The sequence below is a fragment of the Pleurodeles waltl genome, chromosome 1_1, assembly GCF_031143425.1.
Source record: "Pleurodeles waltl isolate 20211129_DDA chromosome 1_1, aPleWal1.hap1.20221129, whole genome shotgun sequence".
Lineage (NCBI taxonomy): Eukaryota > Metazoa > Chordata > Amphibia > Caudata > Salamandridae > Pleurodeles > Pleurodeles waltl.
In genome coordinates, this window is record NC_090436.1 from 493,036,422 (window position 1) to 493,063,954 (window position 27,533).

Sequence of the window (27,533 nt, forward strand, 5' to 3'; positions counted from 1 at the left end):
CAACATCCCAATTTCTTAGAACAAAGTACTGGGTTGAACTTACTTAATTTTTTCCAAAAATGTAAAGATTGTAAAGATGATGATGCAACAGAGATTGTAGAGAAAAGGAGTGTGATGCCTTCCCTATGGATTTCAAATTGAAAATGACCAAAGGATGAACAAAGCACAAGGAGGATAGTAGAAGGAAGTTGAAACTGTACATACAGTAGCCTCTGACTCTTTATGGCACTTCCCCCTGTTAAAAATGCCTTTCAAGCTAAATAATTACATAAAAGGTACACTTGATTATAATGTCAAAATGTATTTTCAAGTAGATTTTCGGTACTATCATTTAAGGGAAGTGTAACTCCCATCAAGTTTTGACCAATCGTGTTTCCTCATGCTCTTGTGTTAGGATTTTTGCCTGAATGCCAATCTCATTACATGACATGGCGTAATGGTATTATATTGGGCATTATGTGTGATTTTTTTGACACAAAGTGACCAAAATCACAATAAATTACATTGACATTACAAAAACTACACCCAGACGAATACTTATATGAGGAAGGATTGCAACTATTTTAGGACATTGACCTCAATCCCCACTCCTGAAGAGAGAATTTACAGTAAAGCATTTTAATTATTTATGTCACTTACCAAAAATAGGATGAGCAATACAAGGAAGCAGATTTAATATATGTTTAGATTACAGAGAATTGCAACAAATATTTGAACATTTTTTTTGCTTGTTTCAATTTCTTCTTTATGCTTTGATGCCCTCCACTTGTAGGCTGAACCCGGGGACTTCCCAATAAGGTAAGCACTGTATGTGGACTGAGCCAACCCTGGGCAACGGTTAAGACTCAAGTTAAGCTTTGACTCCAATAGTCAAGAATTGCTGACTATGACATTGTCAGTATAATAGTTGTTTCACTCTGCAGTAGGTAGCTTTTGTACTCCCCTTGAAGAACTCCACAATCGCATATAATTTGAAAGGTTATTTATTTAAGAACTTGACCTACAACCGGAGCGTGGCTATCTCTCATCTAGTAAGCTACTGACTGACAATCATGGAATTCTGGCTCTGAGATTAGAACACAGAACACAACTACGTTACTAGTTCCAGGAAAGTTCATATTATGAAACATACACGCTTATAACATATCCTCCTCTTTTACAAATGAGGGCATGGATCAACATACTCTAATACACACAAATACTAAAGTTACTTGAAAATATCACTATGGAGACATTAAAAAAAAAAAAAAAAAATCAAGGAACATAGGGCCTGATTTAAATTTCGAAGGAGGGGTTACTCTGTTACAAGGGTGATGGATATCCTGTCTGCCTAAATCTGAATACCGTAGTAAATAATCGTATTTAGATTTTGGTGGACAGGATATCTGTCACAGTTATGACAGGGTAACCCCTCTGCCGAAATCTAAATCAGGCCCACAGTCTCCCAAGTATGCTGGAGGACAGTGATTTCTTCCACACCATCCTCTCCATAATTTGGTTTGATGGACTGCAAGTTTCCAACCCCACATTTCCTCTATCCAGGGTAATAACATAATTGTTCCCAGATATCCATGTAGATTGACATAATTCGACATCAGCAAGTAGGTATTACTTCCGTGTTTCATACTCCTTACATTGTATTGACCACCTCTCTGATACAAGGCCTCTCGTCTTTTTTTCCATTTTCACAATTTTCCAAGACTACAAAAAACAATGAACACACACCACATTGAACTGACCTCTGATTGTTTTTAAATCTGTACCTTTCTAACCACAACCCCGCCCCCTTCTTTAATATGTTCTGGTACTATAACATTGTCCTTCGAATTCTTCTCCAAATGTTTCTTTTTAACTTGTTCACCACCTCTTTCATCCAACCAAAGACCACCTTTGTCTCTGGCAGCTTCCTTCTCATCATCTCAAATAGAGTTTTGCCAGTCACTCCATGATCACTTGTATGATAATCCCACACCATTTCTATGATCATTCTTCCTACATATTGTACACTTGCTACCACCATCTGGAACATCCCCTTAGCCATCCTATTTGCCCTCTCCACAAATCCATTGCCCTGAGGGTTGTGTAAAGAGGTACAATTATGTCTAATCCCAAGTGATTTCAAGAAACCACACATTTCATGTGAGGTCAATTGTGTTCTTTTCGCTGTTATGGTAATAGATGGAACTCCTTCCTCGCTCACAATTTCTTTTAACATAGCTATGGTCGCTCTTGTGGTGATCTCTTTCATAAATGTAACTATCAACCATTTGATATGCATATCTACTACTAATACCATGGCATATTTTAGGTCTTTTCACATATCATTCATAGGCCCAATAAATTCAAGACATATGGCTTGCCATGCTCTATCAGGATCAGATAGCTATCCTAAGTCTGCTTAGCTTCCCCCATTAACCCTTTTCACCCTCCTTGCATACACCAAATGTTTCTACCCACTTATCTACATGGTCATCCATTCCTGGCCATGACGAATCAGTTCTCAATATTTTCTTGGTGTTGGTTTGATCTTTATGCCACTCATGTGCCGTCTCTATTAATTTAGACCTCAATCCATGAGGAGGAACACATTTTGCCACCCTCATGATCACTATATCATTACAAATTGAAAGATCATCCACTACTTTCAGATACAGTCTAACTGAAAGAGTTACCAATCTCTCCCTTCTGGTACATAGAAAAATCAATTGCTTGCCTTCCTTCAGTGTAGTATCCAACTCCATTTCATTTATCCATTCCTGTTTAGTAATAGCACATGCTCCCTCCATATCTGTCGCATCCTGATGCTACAGCACCTTCACCATTCTTCACCAAAATAGCAGGGCCATCAACTTCACACCAGTCAAGTGGTAACCTAGGCAAACGGTGAACTTGACAATTCCTCCATCCCAGAATATGTTCCAAAGTGTAACAAGATTCTTGAAGTCGAACAGCAAGTCTAGTCAACCTCACGGATTCCTTCACAACTCCTCCTGGAAGAAGGGTCTTTACTAAAGGCTTTTGTTCTGTTTGCAGCACAAATTTAGTTCCCCACAAGTAGATTAAAAAATAGTCAGATCCCCAAGCGGCCACAAGTGCCTCTCTTTCAATAACTAAGTAGTTCCTCTCTGAAGCGGTCAATATCCTACAAGCAAAAGGTACTGTTTTTTTCTTCTTTGCCATGAATCTGTGAAAGGACAGCTCCAATACCTGTATTGCTTATACCAACTGTGAGGATCTATCTCAATATCAATCTGATATCAAATGGTATCAAGACAATGGCACCACAAATGTCTTACCTTATGAGTTCAAAACACTTCTGCTGCTCCTTTTCCCACACAAAATATTCAGTTTACCAGAAAATCTTTGGACAAATTTAGAATAATACTCAATAAGGCCTAAAAAGGCCTCAATTGATCTTTATCGTCAGGTGAAGGAGCTAATCTTATAGCGTCTAGTAAATTTTATTTGGGCTTTACACCATTTGCTGTGATATTGTAACCTAGGTACTCCACTTGATCCACTTTGTCACCTCAAAGGGTCAACCCTTCTTCTCTTATTCTATGAAGAGCTTGTCTAAGGACCATGATGTGTTGCTGTACAGATTCACCAATTACTAAGATGTCGTCCTGGTCAATCCCCTGAATAACTTGTTCATCATTCTTTGAAATAAACTTGCTGCAGAGCATTAACCAAAAGGCATCAATGTAAACTGAAATGTACCCTCCATGGTGATAAAAGCCATAAGTGGTTTGAATTCCTCGTCCAATTTGATTTGCTGACACACATGCTTTTAAGTCGAGCTTAGAAAAATACTTACTACCACCCAAGGCTGATATCAGTTCATTTATGTTCGACAGTTAGTAAGTATCCACCACTACATTCTGGTTAAGGGAGCTGAGGATCACACAAAACCTATAATAATAATCAGATTTCTCTATAATCACTACTAGTGATATCCGTCTGAATGTTTCCACAGGCTCAATCACCCCAGTAGAGAACATTTCCTCTAACAACTTCTTCATAGCTGCACGGGCATCCAAGAGAATCCTTTCTACCTTCTGTTGAACAGTTATGGCATCTCTTTTCAATACAATTTTATGGACATATCCTTTCAAATAAATCAACTCCTCTCTGAAAACATCCTGTGATTCCTCTAAGATGTCTGATAATGCTTTATCTTCCACTACCATCACCTGATTAGGTGCCCTGGGGTTTACCATGATGTTGAGGTCATACTGGTGCATCCAGCCTAAGATAGGTGGTCTATCTTCAGCTATGTATACTTTACCTCCTGAATTGATGTCCTTAGGTAGTAAATTTTCACCTGGCCAATGTTTATAAAACATTTCCTTAGGTATGATCGCATAAATGGAACCTCATTTTATCATAAAGTCTACAATTTTCTCTTTAATTACAATGTTCACTTTTGGTCTTTTCTTTCTTCCCTGTTTAGTCTCTGCATTACCCCCCACAAAGAAATTTGTTTGATTGTGTTCCGCCCAAAACTTCTTCATCTACAGTGGCTCTCCTAGATTTGTTTTCTTGCTCAGAAACTGCCTCAAAGTGCCCTCTTTGCTGACATTTTCTGCAGTCCTTTTTATTGGCTATGCATTTGTGTTAATCAGCAATGTAGAAATTACTGCCACAATGATAACACGACTTTGAGTACTGTTTAGGTTTCACCAAATTGTTACTGGATTTGAAAACTGCTCCAACATCAGGGTCTGCCTTCCCCATGCTGGACACTGTCCCATCATTGTTGTCCTTTTTCTCCATTTCTTTCATACAGAGTTCAGATTCTCCAACTACTTTAGCTGTATCTATAGCATCCTTAAGGGAAGGATGCATAGCTGCCTATAGTCACTCTTGAATCTTCTTGATTTTACAATCAACAACTTGGTATTAGACTGGTCCATTAGTCATTTTAAAGACAATGGGGGTCATTACAACCCTGGCGGTCTTCGACCGCCAGGGCTGTTTTGGAGAATGCACCGCCAACAGGCTGGCGGTGTTTCCAGGGGCCTTCCGCCGCGGTCGCGCCGGGAACGGAACCGCCGGGAACGGCGGTTTCCCACCACATTGGTCCCGGCACTTTAAATCACCCAGGGCAGCGCCGCTTGCAGTGCTGCCCAGGGGATTATGAGTCCCCCTCCTGCCAGTCTTTTCATGGCGGTAAGAACTGCCATGAAAAGGCTGGCGGAAAGGGGAGTCGTGAGGCCCCTGGGGGCCCCATGGAGCTTTTCACTGTCTGCTATGCAGACAGTGAAAAGCACGACGGGTGCAACTGCACCCGTCGCACAGCCGCTGGCTCTCATAATAGACCCCATGGGAGTGCGGCCGCATTGGAGGCCGCCCGGCGGTTCAACCTTGACGGGTGGCAAGACCAATATTCTCAATTTAGAAAAAAAGGCCAGATTTATGGAAAAGTGGTGCAGTGCGGTGCTGTGCCAAAATTGGCAGCGCTGAGCTGCATCACTTTAGAAATGCAGGATGCACCGTATTTAAGTGAATACAGTGCACCTCCATGTTTCCCCCTGCGCTGGCACTAAATTCAGCTGCCAGCACCAACGCAGGCATCCTTGCATCATAGTGCAAGGATGTCTACGTTGAGCTGTGTGATTGTTTATGTGCGGGAAGGTGTCGCTTCCTGCACATAAACAATCACTATTGGTGCTTTGGCACTTCTGTGTGTGCTGCACAATGCAGCACACACAGAAGTGCCAAAGCGTCATTTTCAAAAGAAAGGGGCCCCTTCCTGTACATAAGCAATAATTTCTGGCATTTTGCTCTTTTTATGTGTGCTGCATTCTGCAGCACGCATAGTAAAAGAAAAAAACGAGGAGGAGTAAAAGTATTCCTCCTTGTTCTGCTCTGCTAATGCCATCCCTAGGGCTGGCATTGGATTTTAGCGCTGCCTCAGTTTTACAAAATTTCATAAATCTGAGGCAGCGTCAAAAATCAATGGGTGTTGCTGTGGGACACCCACAGCTGCACCCATTGCATGCCCCTTCCACGCACAGTGCCACGTGGAAGGGGCCATATTTGCAAGGTTATGTTAAGCCACAAAAAGTGGCTTACGCCACCTTGTAAAAATGGCGCAGTAGTTAGCGCCACAGGAGTGTCTCAAAAAGTGATGCTCCTGTGGCACTAGGGGCCTATAAATACGCCCCAAAATCTTCACTTGACTCACCTTCACCCTGGGGGTGAGTGTAAAATGTATAACTATTCATCACTATGTTTTTCTCTTTCGCAAATCTAAGCTCAAGACTATTTCTGCTTCAATGTAAACATCTTCATTGGGATCCCCATTAGGCGCTGTCAGTTTAGAGTTTTCCTCTGTGATGCACTAAATCCCTGACCCACCAAGGCTTCAATGTATGTCTCGCACATGTTTATCCAATCCTCCCATTCTACTGATAATGGCGTTGGTTGGAATAAGAACAAAGGGGAGAATTGATGGCACTAAGGGCCCGATGTACAACACCTTTTTGCAGTTGCAAAAGGTGTCAATCTCCGTTTGCGATGGCAAGATGTCCAAATACAATGTACCATCCCTGTTTTATGAGCAGTTAATGGTTGCGAGTCCCAATTAGAAAGGGACATCCAAAGGCATCCCTTTCTAATTGCGAGCTACAGTGGTATGTATACTTGTTTTGTGACCGTGATTGCAGTTGCAAAACAATCACAGTTAACCCCAATGCAAATAGGTGTTAACCCATTTACAAACGGGAAGGGCCCCCCACAGGACCCCTTACCCTTTGTGACTGTATGTGAAAATATTTTTTCAGAGCAAGCAGTGGTTCCACGGGCCCCTGCCTACTCTGAAAAAATGAAAAGAAAACTTTACATTTTTCTTTTTGAATTACAGCCTGTTTTCGTTGTTTTAGCATTTTTTTAAAAAACTGCTTTATTGAAAAGCAGTCACAGACATTGCAAGTAAGTTGAAAGGTTACTTATTTAAGACCTTGCCCTACAACCAAAGCGTGGCTGACCCTAAGCCAGTCAGCTACTAACTAGTATCCCTGGAATGGTGGTTCTGACATTGGAACACAGAACACAACTATGTTCCTAGTTCCAGGAAAGTTAACATTATGAAACATACAAGTTCATAACAGCAGCCTCTCAAATTGTGAAGAAAAGTCACTGTGCTAGAGAGTATCAAGATCCAAATCCAGCGCTGTAGGAAACTATGAAAAACATCATAACAGATACACTGAAGAAGGATTCAAAATTCAGACGAAGACTACCATAGACCTATACAACCTGGTAAATGATGTGGCCGAGTCTTCTTACATAAACTTTGCTAATAGTATCTATGGGGGCAGTTCCCAATACCAAAAGAAATAATGGAGTAGACATGATGAAATTGGAATCTTCCTATGTTCAAGGTGTTCCAGTTAGTGTTTTACTCTGTAGGAGGTCACAGTAGGACCTAACGATAAGTGGCTCTATCGCCTCTTCATCTTTACTTCGTCTATTTCACGCACAATGTCTAGATTAGCTGCGCTTCATTCATTTCGATCCACAAATCTGGTGGACATTTTGTTTCAGCACAAGTAGTTGATGGTAAAGAAATGTCCAAAAAGAAGCATTTTAGTCAGATGTTGGTCTATATTGCCAAAGTATTGGCGGCAGTTAATACCTTATAAGTTTGCATATGTAAAAAAAGAAAAAAAGAACAATAATCATAATCGTGATAACAATGATGTTGATAACGAACTCTAGGTTAGGTGACAAACCAATCGAATTTTATGACTAATTGGGTGTATCACTTGTGTATTGCTATATAATTGTATAGGGACATTAAATCAGATCGCACCTGTTTCTGAATTACATTTCGAAAATGATCGGAAAAAGAGACTTCTTTATGTTTCTGTTTGGTATGGCTTTTGAAAGAATGCACTCACTGAAGCTTACTACAGTTTTGGAAATTAGATTTGGCCATAATCTAACTTTATATGAAAATGTATCAATCCAAAAAATAATTACAGAGCAAATTTTATGATAAGAGAGCACAGAATCGAACAATAAATGGAACATATCATAGCAGGATCTGGCTGCTTTGCAGTAACCACTCAATACAGCAGCTGGGCTTGCCACAGACATAGGCTTAATCAAAACGCCATGTTACTAAATAAAAGTGAATACATTCCAACTGTGCCCCATACTCTCTCTCATAGCACAATCCTTGAATTTAAGAACACAGAAAGAAAACGAGAACGGTGTTCTTGTATATGGTCAAAATAACCACAACCTTACTAGTGGTGTGCAGACTTTCACGTGGCTTAACATGAGTACAATTACCCTGCTGTACTTGGAAATACCTGCAAGTAATAGTCATAGCTGCTTCTTCTGTCCGTCTGTTTGATTAAGAAGAACAAAAGAAGATGCACCTTTAATATGAATTCAAGCATTCTAAAATAATTTTCTATTTATCTATCACTACATGAGTGTCTCCGAAGTTGTTATGTTTAGTGCTTGCAAAACCCTAGAAAATATGTAAAGTTCGTTATGTTCTACACAAATTGGGATTTCAAAAGAAAATCAGAGCTTTTGCAATACTTTAATTTTACATGTTAGCAACTTAAGGCATTTTGGACGCCAGTGTTAAGTTGACATACTTTTCTCCGACCAATATTGGGATACTGGCAAGCCACGGTTTTCACACCAACTAACATTAGTGAGAGAAATACTACTCTCGTTCGTGAGTGTAGAGAATTCTGTAATCTTTGCAAAATAGAGGTAGGCTAGTAATCAAGAACTGAGCGAAACGTCACTTGAATATTAAAAACTTTGCAGGTCCCAATAACCAATATAGACAGCCCACAGTGTAGCGAAGCTATGCACCAATCATAAAACTCACGGTAATTCAGCAAATAAAATGAGGTATTTCACAAAAAGTATAAACGGCTACCAATTTTGCATTATATTATGCTAATATTCGGTATTGCCTTTTCTTCAGAGGACAACGATTGCATGCATTCATAACAGTGGCAGCCGTTAAATTTAGGAGGGGGGGTGGGACACACATGCACACTCACACACACTCACTCACTCATTCATTCATTCATTTATTCACACACACACACACACACACATCCATTCACAGCACTCATTATCAAATATTGCAAATGTACACACATGCACCAAACATTAACCTTAGGTAAGCCAATGAGGGAAGGCACCAGTCGCAACTTCTTCACAGAGTGGATTGGGTCAGTGAGACTTCTGACCCCATCCAACTCTGTGACGATGTGTCACTGATTGACACTCGCCCTGGGCGCTTCAGGGCTTAAACTTGAAATGCACAGGTCGGAGTCAATGGGTGACGCTTTCCCTCATCATCGAGGGGGAGGACCTCGAGGCACCTTTCCTGAGCTGAGGAGGTCACGCCCATTGAAGCTGTCACCTCTTCAGCCCAGCAAAGTTCAGCTCAGGCAGCCAGGAGCCTGTGCAAATTGCACATGTCTAGTTCCTGGTTGCCTGACCTGAAGATGAAGAGTGTCTGTCAGGCTGACCTTTGCTTGGTCTGACAGACACTCTTCTTGAGGGGCAAAAGGTGAAGCAGAGTGGCCTCACCGCCCCAATGGATGGGCCACGGCTGATTCATAATCACCTGAAGCCATGAAAACCACAAAGAAATCAGTTCAGCTGTACTCTGTCTGACGGGAAGAACAACAATACGCCTGACCTCGAGCCACTTCAGGCTTGCTCCTACTTAAACTTAAATTGTACTAGAAAATTAAAAATGGCCTTTCATTCATGACCATTCAAAATCTCCTTACACCTGATACTTCACTGACTCCTTCTTAATTTAATGCGAGGCCACATTCTTTACCGATAATGGTGTTTCTTCAAATGCTTCTTGCCAGCCTACAAATTAATTTTTCAGTACTTTGGAAAAATATGCAAGGATTCGCTCTCGAGCATCTCTGAATTGCCTCACTGTAACAATGCACCTGATTAAAAATTCCAACAGTTTGAAAAGGTAACAATGAAGTAAAACCAAGAGAAAAAACAGCACCCACGTAACTTGTCATTTGGTTACAAAATGTATTGTCCTTGTCGTCAACAACCTTTTATTGTAAGTCAAGATTTCAAAAAGGCATTCTATGTGGAACAAACATGGCCTCCAAAGTCTTTATTGTCTCTTTGTTGCCACAGGATTTTATAGAGATAAGGCTTCTCCCCTCCTCCCCTCAGTGCTGAGCCCTCATTTGGATATTTGGGATAGTTTGTGCTTAGACCCCCATAACCTTTTGAGCACATAAACTAACCTTGCCAATTTTGCATCCTTTTTTTCCAACATTCTAGGGATTGTAAAGGTACCCAGAGTTTGTGGGTTTCCCTGGAGGAGACCAAGAAAGTAGCCAAAATACAGCTAAAATGTGTTTGTTTTTAAAAAATGGGAAAAAAGTGCTGCAGAAGAAAGCATCTGTTTCATTCCCTGCAAAAGGCAAAAACAAAGGGTTTGCGGTACTAAAATCGCCATCTTCCCAGCTTTCAGGAACAAGCAGACCTGGATCAGAAAACCACATTTTTCAACACAGTTTTGGCATTTTACTGGGACACACCCCATTGTTACTATTTTGTTTTGCTTTCAGCCTCCTTCCACTTAGTGACAGAAATGGGTATGAAAGCAAGGGTGGATCCCGGACAGTTACCTCACTTGTGTGGGTAGGCCTAGTGCCTCTGACAGGAATCGATCACACAACAGTCAAGGCTTTGTCCTTAAATGAGGGCAACTGTTGACCCTGAAGTGACCCATTCCTGATGTAGGTCCTACGTACAGGCACTCAAGTGGGGTAGTGTTTTTATCAGGACAGGTGGGGAAACACTGGGTGGTAGGAATTTTGTGGATCCCAGCATATTCCTGTAGTTTGTGTGACAGAAATGCAAGAAAAAATAGAGATTTTATTCAACATTTCACCTTTGAAGGGTATTCTGGGTAAGAAAACTTTGGGGAATCCACACAAGCCACGCCTCCATGGACTCCCCCGGGTGTCTAGTTTCCAGAAATGTCTGGGTTTGGTAGGTTTCCCTATATGGCCGCCAAGCCCAGAATGAAAAACGCAGGTGTCTGCCTTACAGAACCAGGTTGTTTTGTGATAGATAATTTTATGACTTCACAATACAAATTGGGCAGTGGAATTTGGGGCCGAACTAAATTGGGGAGCTCCCATGAGAGCACTCTGTTTGTGCTTCCCGCTGCATGCACCTGCTCTCTGGGTTAGCCTAACCCGCTATTGTCCCACTGCACAGACTGTGCTTGCGAAGGGACAGCAAGACTGTCCTCATCACCTCCCTCAGAATCACTAGAAGAGGAGTTGTCAGATAGGACTCAGAAGACTGAAAAATCACTCTCAGAGTCAGCTCCATTGTCTTATCCCTCAGATGCTCTCTCAGTATCAGATGTGTCAGCCTCTCATCCTACTACAGAACTGTCTTCCATAACCCGAGTTAGGGCTCGAGTAGTAAACCGTCCCCCTAAAACACTAGCCGATGTAGACAGTCACAAAATTGCTGGTGGGTGTGTGTGTGTGATGTGTGCAACAGTAAAGGTCAGTCACCTTACCTTCACTTCTTCCCTCAATCTGCACATTCTCTCAAGACACTCAAAAAACAAAAAAAGACACAATATTACTTCATCTTGTGACGTACCTATCGTCACAGTCATTAGCACCTGCGGCGGCTCCCAGACCTACAATCATTATTGGTGCTCCTACTCCCATGACCTCCTCCTCGGATTCCCTCACTACCACCCAGCAAAAGTGCCCTTCATCTCTCTATAGCCCCCCCTCACATACATTTAATTTGTATTATAGCACAGGTAATGGCTGGCTTTAGTAATCCACTCAGCTATTCACATAAAAACACAGATTTGATTTTTGCAGCAGGCATATACAAATTCTGCGTTAATTTATGGTATCAAAACTGACACTAGACAAAAGTCTGATTCTTCCCTAGCAGAAACATAATCACAAGAGTTAGCTTGACCTTTGTATTGCTGCCAAAAAGCTATGGTTGAAACGCGTTGGTTGGAGTATGGGCAATGCTTTGAAGATGTGCGCTGCAAGACATCTGGTGGAGAACATATATATATATATATATATATATATATATATATATATATACATATATAAATATATATATATATTTATACATATATATGTTATATATAAAACATAAAAACATATATATATAGAGAGAGAGATCTATATATATGGATCTATAAATATATAGCTCTCCCTATATTTTTTAATAGCTATATGGTTTCACTGGGGGGGCGACCATGGCCTCCAGGGAAATCATACATCAATTTTAAAAAAAATGCCCCCACAGGGGGTCAGCCCTGCTCACATGCGACCCCCTGCCTCACGGCGCAGTGACGTAACTCAGGGGCAGGGGGAGACACGGAAGCTCTTCCATGTCTCCAGAGGGAGTTTTACATTTAAAAACATCTCTCTCTGGCGTCGGCACCAGGGAGGGGGTGAGTGCATTGGGCAGTGGCCGACGCACACACAAAGAGGTTAAAAACACTTTTTTTTTATGAAATTCTTTTGACCATGCTGGTTGTTTTAGAGGTGCATTGGTTCCCTGCTGCTGTGCAACAACCTTCTTCAACCTTTATGATGTAATTTTGTCGTTTTCATGCTGTGTAAATGAGATATATGTTTTAGGTCATCTCATCAATTAATTAACCATTGTAAAATAATTTGAGATAAATATCAGATAGGCATTTTTGAAGACATGATACGGTTTTGTTATATTTAACCATTCTTGGTTATACTGAACGTTGGAGAACATTTACTGAGGTACACCCAACATCACAGTTCAGCGGAAAACATGCTGCCAATCCTACTTGCTACATAAGTAATTTGCGTTTTGTAAAATTAGCTAACATTTTCCTTTTTAAAACTCTGAGCCACAGTTTTAATATTGCTATCAGTGTGCTTCTAAATCTTATCAGTAAATACTGACATTGTTGCAATAGATAATAAATGTTAGACCTGTCAGCCTTAGTGTGGTCTTCCCCTAGACCTTTTGCCTTAAGCTACCTATTTTTCTCAATTTGTTTTGCTGGCCTTAGGACTCTGGGCATTTTAAACTACTAGTGCTAAAGTGCTTCTGCACAGTTTCTAGAATATGGTAAAATGGCTTACCCAGATTGGCGTATTTAATTTAATTCCAAGTCCCTAAAACAGTGGCATACCATACCCTGGGCCTGTAAATTAAATAGTACTTATGGGCCTGTAGCACTTATTGTATCACCCACCTCAGTAGGTCTTTAAAACTTGTCCCAGGCCTGCCATTATAGCTTTGAACAGCCAGATTGACTTGGCTAAAAAACCCTTTGCCAAGCCTTAATTTCCCCTATTATTGCATATAGGGCACCCCTAAGGTAGACACTAAATAGCCCATAGGGCAGGGTCAATTGTAGTTAAAAGGTTAGACATGTACTTTAAGCTGTACATATCCTAGTAGTGAAAAACTACTTCATTCGTTTTTCTTGCTGTGAGGATTAACTTTCCTATAAAACAAATTTGTGTTCTTATTGCTTTAAATTAGTGCTAACGTTTGATTAGTAACAAGTGGAGATTTCCTGTTTTTTGTCTATGAAAATGCAATTTTAAATATTCTTTGATGGTAAAGTCAGATTTTAAGTTACAATTTTGAAATTGCAACTTATAAAAAGTCGGCATTTTCCTGCTCTAGGTAGCTTTTCACCTGCCGCCTGTTACTGGGTCAAGTGACTAGGTGTAGTTGGTAGTCACATGACTTTGTGCAGTGGTCTTTGTTTATTCCTCCCAGGCAGCAACACAATAGAGAGATTAGGTGTGCCTGGATGGACCCTCACTGGCAGGATGATGAGTAGAACTAGGCAAAACCCTACTTGCAAATCAATAGACAGTGTCCCGTCTTCATGCAAAGGACGTCACACCACTTCATTGTTCAGGCAGCCAGACAGCAGCCATCCTGATTTTGGTGGACCATGCTGCTAGATACTCTGTGACAATTTTGTTGAAGTCTGTGGCCACAACTGCTATGGCCAGGGCCCTGATGGGAATCTTCACCCAAATAGGGTTCCCAAATGAAGTGGTGTTTCACAGGGGCACCAACTGCATGTCTATCTACGTGAAGTCCATGTGGGAAGAGTGTTGACTTACCTACCAGTTCTGAACACCCTAGAATCCCCAAAGGATTTGTTGAGAGATTCAACAAGACCCTAATAGGCATGATAATGGGCCTACCTGAGCCCATGAATTGAAAATTGGATGTCTCTTACCATGCCTAATAGAGGGAGGTGCCACAGAAGTTTGGTTTAGCCCATATGATCTTCTTTATGGGCACCTTGTGAGGGGACCTCTCAGTCTAATGAAGGGGGGGTGGGAGCAAGCTTCCTCAAAGACCGATCAGGCTGGGGTTAGCTACATGCTAGCCCTCAGAAATCAGGTGACCAAGCTCTGGACAAATACATCTGACAACCTGGAGGCTAGCCAGGAGTTCATGAAACTCTAGTATGACCAGAAGACCATTCTGGCAGAGTTTCAGTCAAGCCAGAAAGTGTGGGTTATGAACCCAGAGGATCACAGGGTTCTCCAAGACCATTAGAGAGAGACCTATGCAGTGACTGACAGCAAGGGGAGGCCACCAACTTGGTGGACTTCAAGACCACCAGAAATACCTTAATGGCACTCCATGTCAATCAGGTCAAAACCCACTTTGAGAGATCTGAGGTCACCATACTGTTGGTGATAGATGATTGACAGGAAGAAGAGGGTGAACCTCTCCCTCCCCTCCCATCATCTAAAGAAAAAGTTGAGTCATTGGAAGATGACAACCTCTCCTCTACCTGCGCCCTAGAACAACAGAAGGACTGCTGCCAGTTGTTAAGACAGTTTGCTTACTGGTTTTCCTTCACTCCTAGAGTTACAAACATGTGTACCCATAGTATAGATGTTAGGAACAGTCTACCAGTCAAAAACTAAATATACAGCCTGTCAGACAAGGTGATGGTCAACATTATGGAGGAAGTCTGCAAAATGGTGGAATTAGGAGTGATTGAGCATTCCCTGGTTCAGCACAGCAGTGCTGGGACCCAAAGCTACCCCACCCTTTACCACGCGAGACCTCAGGTTCTGTGTGGTCTGTAGTGGGGTTCAATTCAGTCACCAAGACTGATGCTCACTACACCTCCCAAGCTGATGGGCTCATTGACACGTTAGGGGCTGTTGAGTTTCTGAGTACTTTTGCCTTTACGGGTACTGGAAGATAGACCTAATTTAGAGGGCAAAAGAGAGGTCAGCATTCTCTAACTTAGAGGTCGGCTTTCAATTTAAAGTGATTGACTTTTGATTGAAGAATGCTTGGTCACGTTCCAGAGGTTGGTAAACTAGGTCTTAGCTGCAATGGAGGCTCTCACTGCTGTTTATTTAAACCAAATAGCTGTCAAAAGCAGCAGCTGGGAAGATGACCTGTTTTAACTAGAGGACGTGCTACAGGCCTTGTAACAGGCACACATGTCTATCAAGGCCAGTAAGTGCTAAGTAGGGCAGGGCTCTGTGGTATACTTAAGACACCCAGTGGGCGGTTTATGGTGCAGCTCTTCCAGACTGAAATATCCAGTATCCATTTGTGAAATCCCCCCTCCCCAAACCCAGACAGAAGTGAGGGCCTTCCTAGTCCTCAATGGATAATATAGAAAGTTTGTTAAGTGATATTTTATCATTGTTGGCCCCTTAACGGAGCTGACCTCCATGAAGCAGTCCAAAACAATGATTTGTACAGAGAACTGTCAGATAGCCTTTGACACCCTGTTGGAAATGGCCTCTTTACAGGGTCACCCCCAAACTTTTTGCCTTCCTCCTCTCCTTTCTCTGACTTCATTTGTGCTGGCTTTAGGAGTCTGGACACTTTACCAATGCTAAACAGTGCTAAAGTGCATGTGCTCTCTCCCTAAAAACATGGTAACATTGGCTCATACCCAATTGGCATATTTATTTAGCTTTGTAAGTCCCTAGTACAGTACACTACATGTGCCCAGGACCTGTAAATTAAATGCTACTAGTGGGCCTGCAGCACTGGTTGTGCCACCCATATAAATAGCACCTTAACCATGTATCAGGCCTGCCATTTCAAGGCCTGTGTGTGCAGTTTCACTGCCACTTCGACTTGGCATTTAAAAGTGCTTGCCAAGCCTTAAACTCCTCTTTTTCTACATATGGGTCACCCCTAAGGTAGGCCCTAGGTAACCCATAGGGCAGGGTCTATGTAGGTAAAAGGCAGGACATGTAGTTGAGTGTTTTATATGCCCTGGTAGTGGAAAACTCCTACATTTGTTTTCCACTACAGTGGGGCTTTCTCCTTTCATATGCTAGCATTAGGGCTACCCTCATATACTGTTTGAGTGGTAGAATCTAATTAGAAAGGGGTAACCAGGGCATATTTAGTATGGCAAGAATGGTTATAAAACATCTTGCTAATTGGTGTGGTTGGATTTTATATTTCTATTTTAGAAATGCCACTTTTAGAAAGTGAGCAGTTCTCTGCACTCAGAATCCATCTGTGCCTTACAGGCTGCCTCCAATCAATGTCTGGGCTGGGCTGGTAGACAGCTTCCTTGTGCATTCCACCCGGACAACCACAAACACAGGATACTCAGTCACACCTGCACTCACCTGTATATTGAATTTATCTTCCTGGGCTGAAAGGGTGGAGGGTCTGACACTTACATTTCAAAGGCTAGTGGCCTGCCCTCACACAATGGACTGCCAAACCTACTGGGACCCTAGCATACAGACCTGTACTGAAAAAGGACCTTGTGCACTTCAAAACCAATCTTTGAAGTCTCCCCCACTTCAAAGGCATTTTTGGGTATATAAACTGGGTCCCTGACCCCACCAAATCAGACACTTCTGGAATTGAACCTGCAGCCTGTCAAGAGGAACTGCCTGGCAGCCCAAAGGACTCATCTGGACTGCTTTGCTGTGAAGGACTGGTGCCCTGCTGCCCAGCTGTCCTCTGACTTTGCTGAGAAGTGCTCTCCAAGGGCTTGGATTGAGCTTGCCTCTTGTTTTCTGAAGTCTCAGGGCCAAAAAGACTTCATATCTGCAAGGAAACTCCTTGTGTGCTGAAAATCACCGCACAGCTGAACCAGAACGGCACAGCCCAGCTTCTAATCTGCCTCTAATTTCAATCTTGCCAACTGCAACTGGAATTTCCTCTCCTCTCTCCTTTCCTTTATGGTCAGGCCATGATGGGAGAAACATGTCCCTGCTTTCTCAGGGGGCACAAATCCAGGGGTGTCATTGCGTCAGAAAATCCAATATACATCTTATTTTTCCACGCATCTCCTCCCCTGCAGTCTCCTGGTGTGGTAATTTTGACGCAAACCAGGTACTTTGTGCAAACAAGAGACAATTCTAACATTTAAGACTCATTTTAAACTTGCAAAAGTGATATTTCAACTTGTGCTTATTAAATCTTTGTCGTTTTGACCTTAATTTAACCAAATAAATATCTTATATTTTTCTAAACTTGTGTGGTGTATTTTTTTGCTGTTTACATTGTGTTACTGTATGATTTGTTGCACAAATACTTTACACATTGCCTTCTAAGTTAATCCTGCCTGCTCAGTGTCAACGTACCAGAGGGTGGGCACAGGATAATTTGGATTGTGTGTGACTTACCCTGACTAGGAGTGTAGTCCGTAATTGTACAAAGGTGAATTCCTCTGCAAACTAGAGACCCAATTTCTAACACACCCTCAAACAGGCCATGTGTTCAGCCCCTGTACTCAAGACTCCAGACTGTTCCCAGGAATTCATTGTGCCAACTTATGCCTCAGAGCATAGCTTGGAGTGGTATTATCACAGTTGAATGAGGAGGGCCTAGACCAGTCTGTAGTCTTCATCAGTAGGAGGTTACTTCCCAGGGAGCAGAGGTGGAGTATTATTGAAATTGAAGCCTTTGCTGTGGTCTGGACACTGAGGAAGCTGAGACTATACCTGATTGGGAATCACTTCTGTGTTCATACAGACCACAGGCCCCTCAGAGGCTGATGCAAACGAGGGGTAAGAATCCAAAACTGTTGAGGTTGTACATCTTCCTAAAGAAAATGGACTTCACAGTGGAACACTGTATTGGGTCAGACTACTCCAGGTCTGAAGGTCTCTCCAGGTTCTTCCACCTTACTATTGAGAACTCACAGGTGGTAGCTCCCCCACTTTCAGCTGGGGGAGACACATGTTAGGCCTGTCAGCCTTAGGTTGGACAGGCTGGACAGAATACTCCAAGCATGTCAAAGGGAACAGTCTAGAAACCAGAAAAATGATATAATACCATGTATTAAAATACAATCTATAGCAGATATTAGTCATCCTTCCTCTTCTTCATAAAATGATGAGGTACCCAGCTGGGGAATTTATTAAATTGCTTCTGGTTTTCTTGTTAATTCACAGTTGATATATATATATACTTCACTATGGTATTTCCCCATCAGCAATTCAATTGCAAATCAAAAGGAAATTTGTGGGGATCTTGTAACTGTTTCATTATGGCTAAATAAACCACTATATTACAGATATTTTCAGGAATCACCATTTCGTCCACTCCTCCTTGCTTCACTTCATCTGCTGCATTTCAAGTTATATAATCAAGAATTGTCTTTCTTCAAATGAGGCACTCATGCAAAGACTGCAAATATTGAAATAAACTTTGAATTCTTTCCAGCATAAAGTTTCTGAAGAACTTCCCCATTTGTTAAGAAATATTGCCATATTCATTGTTCCAACGCCTGCATATTATTTTAGTACTATATGGAGCTTTGATATGCTTTTTCCTGGTCATTTATTTGTTGTTTGTTAATAACAAACTCCCATTTTGGGAGATTGTTTTAGAAAAACCGTTAAGTTTGCCAATCAGCTGCATTAAACATGGTGGCTACTTTGGAAAGTTTAGTGCCTTCAATGAATCTGATGTGACAGTGGTTCTACTGAAGGCAGAGGCATCTGCTTAGTGGAGAATTCTAAATATGGTGGGTTGTAGTTTGCCTGGGTAGCGGCACATCGTTCCCTTGACCTGGCGGATAAGACAACAGCCTGCAAGCACTAACTAAGGCCTTTTCTGACAGACTAATTGTAAATACGTCCATAAGTGCACATTAAATTAGTTGCTTAACACTTTTTTCAATCTTCCCTATTCAGGGGCCATTGATTGTAGTTGATAAGTAGCTGTAAGTAGATTCCGTCATCACACACACTCCTGAAATCTGAAGTATTGTATGGATGTAGCTGAAAGTCGTGTGATTAGCTGATATGCGTTTGCCTCTTCAAATCAAATCAGAAAAAGATTCTGTGCTATACTATTTGTTATTAAACAGGGGAGGGGCCGTCCGATCACAAGCTTCATTAATACTGAAGTGATCTATTGTTTCACTGTGATATATTTTAAAGTATGTGAGATTCAATGCCAATCGAGAAGACGCAGGTTTCAAGAGAAATTAATTTTCGATTCCCTACATGCCTAGTTTCGATGCAACAGGGAATAGCAGGAGTGCATTTGGTGAGGTGAGCAACAGCACTTGAATCTATTCCCTCTTACACTCAGAGATGGGCATTAAAGCAATAGGTACAATAATGTTACGCAAGCTTCTAATTCTTGTAAGTCTTCCTTTTTTTGCAGTGGATGCTATACTACCACACTCATTGGCTGGTGTTTTGTTCTATGTGAGTGTGGAAATGTACAGTTTTACATGATCTTGAACAGAATGTTATAGACTTTAGTACCTTCCTTTCTCTTATACCTTTGCTCTGGTAGTGCTGCTGTATTATTCTGTGGTCATGTTGTTGATTGGCATTCTTACAGACAAAGTGGTTCTTATCATCGATATGTAAGTATGGTGCGCCATTAATTCTGGGAATCTGTTGTGATTTTACAATCTTTGCTATTATGTTTCAGAGTGTTGTCATCTGGCACTTTCCATGATTCATGCGCATCAGCTTTTAGACTTTTGATACGCTTTGTTGAAGATGAGCAGCATAATCTCAAATTCTATTTGTTGGATTTCTGCACTGAACCTTAGGGTTTGTGCTTTGTATTACTTAGAGAAGATAAGTCAGCTTATTGGGCTACCTCTTTGCCTTAAAACCTGCACATCACATGCTCACATCAGTCAATACTGACCCAGTATTTCATAATTCCAATCTATAGTATAGGAGTACCATTTCAGTGTCAACAAATAGGTTATAATTAAAGCACAATAGGCATATGTAATTTATAATATGTGTTACTGTAGATAAATATTCCTAGAAGTTCAACACTCAAGTATGTCAGCAGCAAGGTTGATATCTGCTCCAAATGTCAGCATAAAAAAAAATACAAGGATATTTAGTTGCAACTTTTAGTATGCAGCATCACATAACCCAAATGACATTAATCAGGGTGAAATTACCTGTGACTAAAAAACATAATTGATTTAAAATCTCAGGCAATGCCCCCAATCCACTCCCTCAGCCTACAATTGTTCCTTCAATTGACAAAGGAATGTTCAGAACTCCTGTGCAGCATTGCAAATTAGCAACGTCCACTATCCATCAACATGGCCAATTCTGCAAATTGTCTAAATGTGAGTTTCTCATAAATCAGGAAGATATTCCATCATTTATGATGTCTCCTGAAGAGGTCATAACACATACAGAGATTCAGGGAGAGAACAAATAGAACAGACCAGAAGGAATCAACCCATACTTTCTCCCTATATATAGAACCAGGAGCACAAAAGAGTATGGGGTTCACTTATAATAAGGAGCTGCACCCAGGGGAAAGTTCCCTGGTGCTCCTGAAACTCACTGTTGATTGTGTTGAGTGCTGTGGAAGGTTGTGTAGTGATGGTGGGGGGTGTTTCCTTTACGGACTAAGTGGTCTCACACACTATATAGTGTCATGCTTCATCCTTTGACCACCTAGCCCCACCCAGATAGGACAGTGCCACCTGGACGGACTCAACCTCACCGTTAAAAGAACAGGAGGGAGTGCGTAAATTTTCACTGTCTGGAAAATGTGGGATCCAGCGAAACTAGGGTAAATATAAAAACACCTCCTAGTCAGTCACCTCTGTGAAAGTACACTTTTAATAGTGGTGTCTGCTGGTGTGATTAAGAACAGGAATGGGACACCTCTGTGAGAGTAAGGACTCACTGGGTGACCTATCTAAAAGTAAATGGCCAACATGTTTCTGCCCTCTACAACGAGCCAAGGAAGGTCTAGGGGCATTCTTCAGGGTCTGGATCCCTCAAAGTCATGCAATGGAAGGAAAACCTGCTCCGTTCAATGGGAGTGTGGGTGGAATGGTGTTAAAAGTGATATGGGGCCTACCTGAAACAAGGAACTACCTTGTGGAGGCCTGAGGGAAACAAAAGCAAAGTTAAGGTTTGTGAAGCACAACACTGCACAGCAAAACACACGCAAGGGTGACACAGCAAGCAAAAGTCATGCAATGTATACGTGTGTAACACATATCTAAAAGGGAAGGAAGAACATCTTACCCTATACCTAAAGGCTACTAGCCCCAGGACTCCAGGAGGGGGAGTGTCCCCTTATAGTCACACACTAAGGATAAAGGAAAAGGTAAAATAAGAAGGCAGTAAGTATAGGAATTACTTTTCACAATGTAATAATGAGGCAAATGTCTGGCTAAGAACAGCACTCACTGGGGAGTGAGCCAGCAATAAACTATGCCAGGTAGCATTGCTTATGGTCCCAAGAAAAAGAGAGCGGTCTCAACCAAACCTGTGGGCAACATACTCAGAAATCACACATAAATCATAAATTTACACGGACTGAGCAGTACATTAAATAAATAAAATGACCCCTGCAATGGAGGGCAAGCCGCCGGCTTAGGAAAACAGAAATTGAAAAGATTTTATATGCGCCGAAGTGGTTGGCCGCCGAGTATGGATGGAAGATTCCTCACTCCAACTCCAAAGGAGGCGCTCGTTGTGCGCCTAATCCGTCCCCTGACTGGACTGCTTGAGGTAAATGGTCCAGTGTAGCAACGGTATTTAAAGACCAGGAAATAAAAATGAGGGCGGCGCGCAAGTCGCGCGTTCACCGCCGCCGGACCTGGACTGGATTCCGGGACCCGGGGCGTTGCAGGCGGCGCGACGTCAGCGTGCTTGGATCACGCGACGCCGCGACGCGTAAAGGTGGCTGGGAAATGTAGTTCCCAGCCCCTGGGGGAAACCGGAGGTTACCCATCTTGTGAGTGGTGGGATAGGAACAAGAAAAAGGGGAAGGGGGAGAAGGGAAAACAAAGGAGAAAGAAAGGTAAGGGGAACAAGGTGGGGGAGAGGGAGGAGGGAGGGGTGCGAATGAGGAGGAAGGGAAAAGGAAAAGGAGGAGGGCTTTCAGGGGTGAAAACAGCAGGGTGAATGAAAGGGAAGTGAGAAGGGGAAGGAAAAAGGGGAAATGGAGGGATAAAAGGGGAAAAGGAGGAGGGACGGGGAAGAAAGGGATGGACATGGACACATAATACAGGAAGGGGGAGAAAAAGGAAAGGGACAAGGGGGGGTGGGGTTGGTTTTTGCAGGGGTGGGGGTGAAGAGAAAAAAAGAAAGAAAGAAAGAAAGAAAAGATAGAAAGAAAGAGAAGAACCAGGGAAGTGAGGGGGAAGTACCCGACTGGGAGTTGTCCACGGGACTACGTTATATAGATCCGAATGTAAAGACCCCAAACTCCTCATTGGTGTGTGCCACAGAGGTGAAGGTCACTTGTTAAGTGAGGACCACGGGATGTCATCATTTAGTCCATTGGTATCCATGTGTAGTCTCCAGACCCATTGTTGTTCATGATAAAGTAACTTCTGCGACATGTCGTGGGAGGCAGTTGCTCTAGAACAATCCATTTCAATTCGTCTGGAGAGTAGTTATTCGTAATAAAGTGGCTTGTGAGTTTTGTGGCGTCACGTTTACACCGGATAGTGCTCCTGTGCTCACAAATGCGGGTGCCAACCTTCCTCGTTGTCATTCCGATATATTTAAGCTGGCAGGGGCACTTGATCATATAGATTATATTCTTACTGTTACAATTTGTAAGTGATTTCAGTACCCACTGAGTTTTTAGATCAAGGTCTACCGTGGTAGATTTCTGTGTGAACCTGCACACGCTACAGTTGCCACATGGGTGGTGGCCTGTTGAGGGTGGTAGATGCCAAAGTGTTGCCTGTTTGTTTGGAGGTTTCAAGGTAGGTCTTATGTGGACCACCATATTGCGTATGTTGGTGGCTCTTTTGAAGGCATGCAGCGGTTGTTGAAAGGGGAGGCCACCGGATGTCAGGATTTTCCAGTCATCTCTGATAATTTTCTGGATCTTATTAGATAGTCGGTTGAACATAGTCACACACTATCTGTTCCGTCTTGGGTTTGTTTTCGCGGGGTTGTAGCAACTGGTCTCTATTGTTGTTCCGTGCTCTCCTGACAAGATTTGCTGAGTAATCTTTTTCTTGCAATTTAGTAGACAGCTTATTAGCATGTTTTTTGTAGTCTGATAGGTTCGAGCAGTTCCGTCGCAAACGTAAGAATTGTCCCACGGATGAAAGCTCTGAAATTGCAGTAGATTGTTGCGATCTGTAGGTTTGAAGTAGACCTCTGTGGCCAGAGATTAATTTCTTTCATTGATTAGAAGATACAGGAAAGGCAGTTGGTTATCGCCTATAGTCATGGTGAAATTCAAGAAAAGGTTTGCCGTGTTGAGCCAGTTCGAGAAGGCAAGGGCCTCGTCTCTGGCGCCTGTCCAGATGAGTAGAATGCCATCTATATACTGTTTCCAAAGTTTGATCTGCCCCAGGAATGGGTTATCGTCATGGAGAACCACCTGTTTTTCGAAACTGTCTACATACAGACAGGCTAGACTAGGAGCAAAGGTGCTACCCATGGATGTCCCCTGAATTTGTAGATAGAAGTTATTTTCAAATTCGAAATAGTTCCTTGTTAATGCAAGGTGTGCTAGATCGAGTACGAATTCTGGGGGTGTCTGTGAAACACATCTATTTACTTCAAGGATATCGCACAAAATCCCCAGGGTTGCTTCCTGGGGGATATTCATGTAGAGCAATTCAACATCCAGTGTGATCAAGAGTTCTGTGGTTTTATCAAAGGACACAGAGTCTAATCTAAAAGAACCAGGACATCGGTAGTGTCTTTTAAATAGGTTGGCATTTGCTTTACTAGCGGTTGTGGGAAAAAGTCACAGAACTGGGAAAGTGGTTCCAGAATGGAGCCAATTCCAGACACTATGGGCCTTCCAGGAAGGGGAATTTTCCCTTTGTGTACCTTAGGAAGGATGTAAAAATAGGGTATTTTAGAATTAGGTTGTGTCAGGAAGGCTGCTTCATGTTTAATGAGCCAATTGTTCTCGACTCCTCTGGTCACTAGGAAGGAAATTTCCCCCTGGATGTCTGGTGTTGGATCTTGGGACAGGCATTTGTAGTGTTGTGTGTTCTCTAGTAGGCGCTGACGTTCATCTCTATGCATTTTTAGTGGCAAGATTACCATGGCCCCACCCTTGTCTGCTGGTTTGATTATGATGGATGTTAAATGTTTCAATGCTTTTAATTCATCTAAACTCATGTTGTGGAACGAGTTGCTCTGTGTCTCCATAAGACCACCGATCTTGTAGGACACTGATTTCTCGAAGGCAAAGACCTCGGGGGCATCTGTCCTGTTGTAGGACAGAAGGTTAATTTAGGACGTAGTCCTGTATTTCTTTCCGGTTCAACAAAGTTTCTCTCTAAAAAAATGTTTTGAGGCGGATCTTACGAAGCAGGTCTGCGAGTTCAGTTCTAGTTTTGAACAAGTCTATTTTGGGTGTAGGAACAAAATTTAGACCTTTATTCAGTGCTTTGGACTCGAGAGTGTCAACGTTTCTGTTGCTAAGGTTTATGATGTTGCCGCTTCCACCTATCTTGTTAGTAATCGCTACATCTTACTTGTCCCTGGAGCATTCTCTCGCTGTGTCTCGTTCTCTAGAGATTTGTCTCTTGGTCTCCAGTGCACCCCTTTCCTTTTCCCTTTTCCCCTCCCTTGGCCTCTGTCTAAAAAAGGTGGAGGTGGATCAGGAAAAGACCATTGTGCCAGGTGTTGGAAAAAGGGGGCCTGATACTGGGTTGGGGGTCCATATTGAGCTGGCCATCCCCATTGTTTGTTGTTGAAAGGGGGAGAGGGGGGCATCATAGGTGGATAATTCCACCTCCCCCGATATTGGCCGCGGCGTCCGCGGCGCTGTCGTGTGTTTACTGATGAGTCACTGTCAGTGTCTGAACTGGTATTTTTACTAGATGAATTATTGGATATGTTATTAGTTTTAGCCACATAATCTGGTTTTGTATATGGGTACACTTTCTCCTGTGAGAATCGATTTAAGTCCTTTTAAAATTTGGAGATTTTTTTGTTGGGTGAAATATTCCCTATACTCATTCATACTTTTATTAGTTTTATTAGTTTCCTCTAATTTCTTCTTGAGAGAGAGGATACTTAGGCCTGTTTTCAGATTATTCTCGCTTATTTTAATCTGTATCATTTTGGAGGCATTATTGATACATGTTCATGGATTTTAAATGAGGAAATATAATAATGTAGAAAAATAATGCACACATTTGAAAATGTGCTAACGAAGAGTGGCAGTCAATATTCACAAAGTGCACTTACCAGTGGATTATTATTGAGAAATGTTGGATATATGTTTGACTAATGTAATAATATGTCATATTAAGGGTTATGCAATATGTCTTAGATTTATTAATTGTAGGCCTTAACTTAGTGAATATCTTGACCAAGTTGCCAGGCCTTATGTCAAAGCTGTATTTCTTAACATTAAATAAATGGCTGTCCTAGAGAGTTAAACTGTGATTTTCCATCTTGCCTTGTTTAAATGTGCTCACAACGGACGTTTCTCATGAGAACCAACTGCTAGAAGATGCTGTTCATGCTACTGTAACATTTTGTGAGACTGACTTTCTCAGGAGAAGAACAATGGAGATACTGACTGAAGTGGAAGCTGCAACAATATTGACAAGCCGGAGGATGAGGACATTGCGGATAACCAACCAACGACATGAGAACAGAGTAATGGTAGAATTCATAGATTTGGAGTTTTAGTTTTATTGGATGAAGTGTAAACATGCAATTAACTGACCAATAGGGATTTGGGGAAGTAGTTTTAGTAGTTTTGTTTTAACGACACTGCACAGAGGGAAGACAGGATCATAGCCCATTTCCTCACTGACTGAAAGGCCACTATCTTCTTGTGTGACAAGAGATGTGCCTAACTTCAATGCTTAAAGACTTTGCGTTTTCTGAACTTTGATGCTGAATCCTGATGCCTTGCTCATCGACTGATGTCCTGAGGATGAAGACTGACTCTGCTTGCTGATCCACATTGAGGATAGGTATTATGAATTAGACTGTTGAGTATCATGTGTATTTGCTTTTCCTTTCTAGGTACCAACTGCACTGTTTTGATAGAGCCATAGTTAGATGTTTTTCCAAATTTGTGTTACTAAATTTTTTTGCATGAAGCCCAACATGCTGATGCGAATCTGATGTTAGTTAAGGATCCTCACTAGTGAAATTGTGCTGAGAGAAAAATGCTTTATGAATTTTTCTGCTGAATTTAAATGTATGTAATCACTTTGACGCAGTTGACTTTGCTCTTAATTTGCACTGTAAGCTTGGAATGTGCTGTAGTTCAAGCTTTGATTAGATTACGTTTCTCCCTCCGCTTTGGACAGCCAGTATTCTTTCTTTATATGTTTCATTTGATTTTGGGACTAATCTACATGACCTTAGCATTGTTACTATAGGGAAACAAATGTTCTTACTTTTATTAAAGGTGTGGCTATTCAAGACTGAAAGGTCATAGTGCGTGACAATTACTGACTCTATTGATTATTACCGTTATTGATTGTTGATGATTATTGATGTTGAGTATTGGTTATTGATTACTGATTTGCATGTACTGGAGTTATGATAAGAACATCTTAATTGTGAGTCAAAAGGTACATCGACCTATTCGCATCCCCTTGTAAGTTTACTTATTAAGGTCAGAAGTGCTAACAGTAGAATGGCCAAGGCCACAGGTCTAGGATTTGCAAAGTTTCATACCAGGTTTATCGGCAGTAGCTTCTCTTGCTAGGTTATTGAGAAAAGGGAGGCCTATTTTGTGGTTAATGATGTGGATGAAGCTTTCAACAAACTAAAAACCTTTGTTATGAAAGCATCAGTGCTGGCAAACCCCAACAAAGAAAGGCATTTTATCATACCGGCTGATGCCGCCGGAGTGGTGTTATCGACGCCTTGTCTGAAGAGCACAAACATACTTGACAACCCCACCAGACAGAATGGCAGTCTTAACGACAAACCATTGTACAGTTAACCTAAACTTTCACACAAAAGGAGCTATTGTCTAATAGAGCAGACTTTAAGTAGAGAAGACACTATTTCCCAGGTGCAAAACATTCACTGGTGGTGTTCACTGAT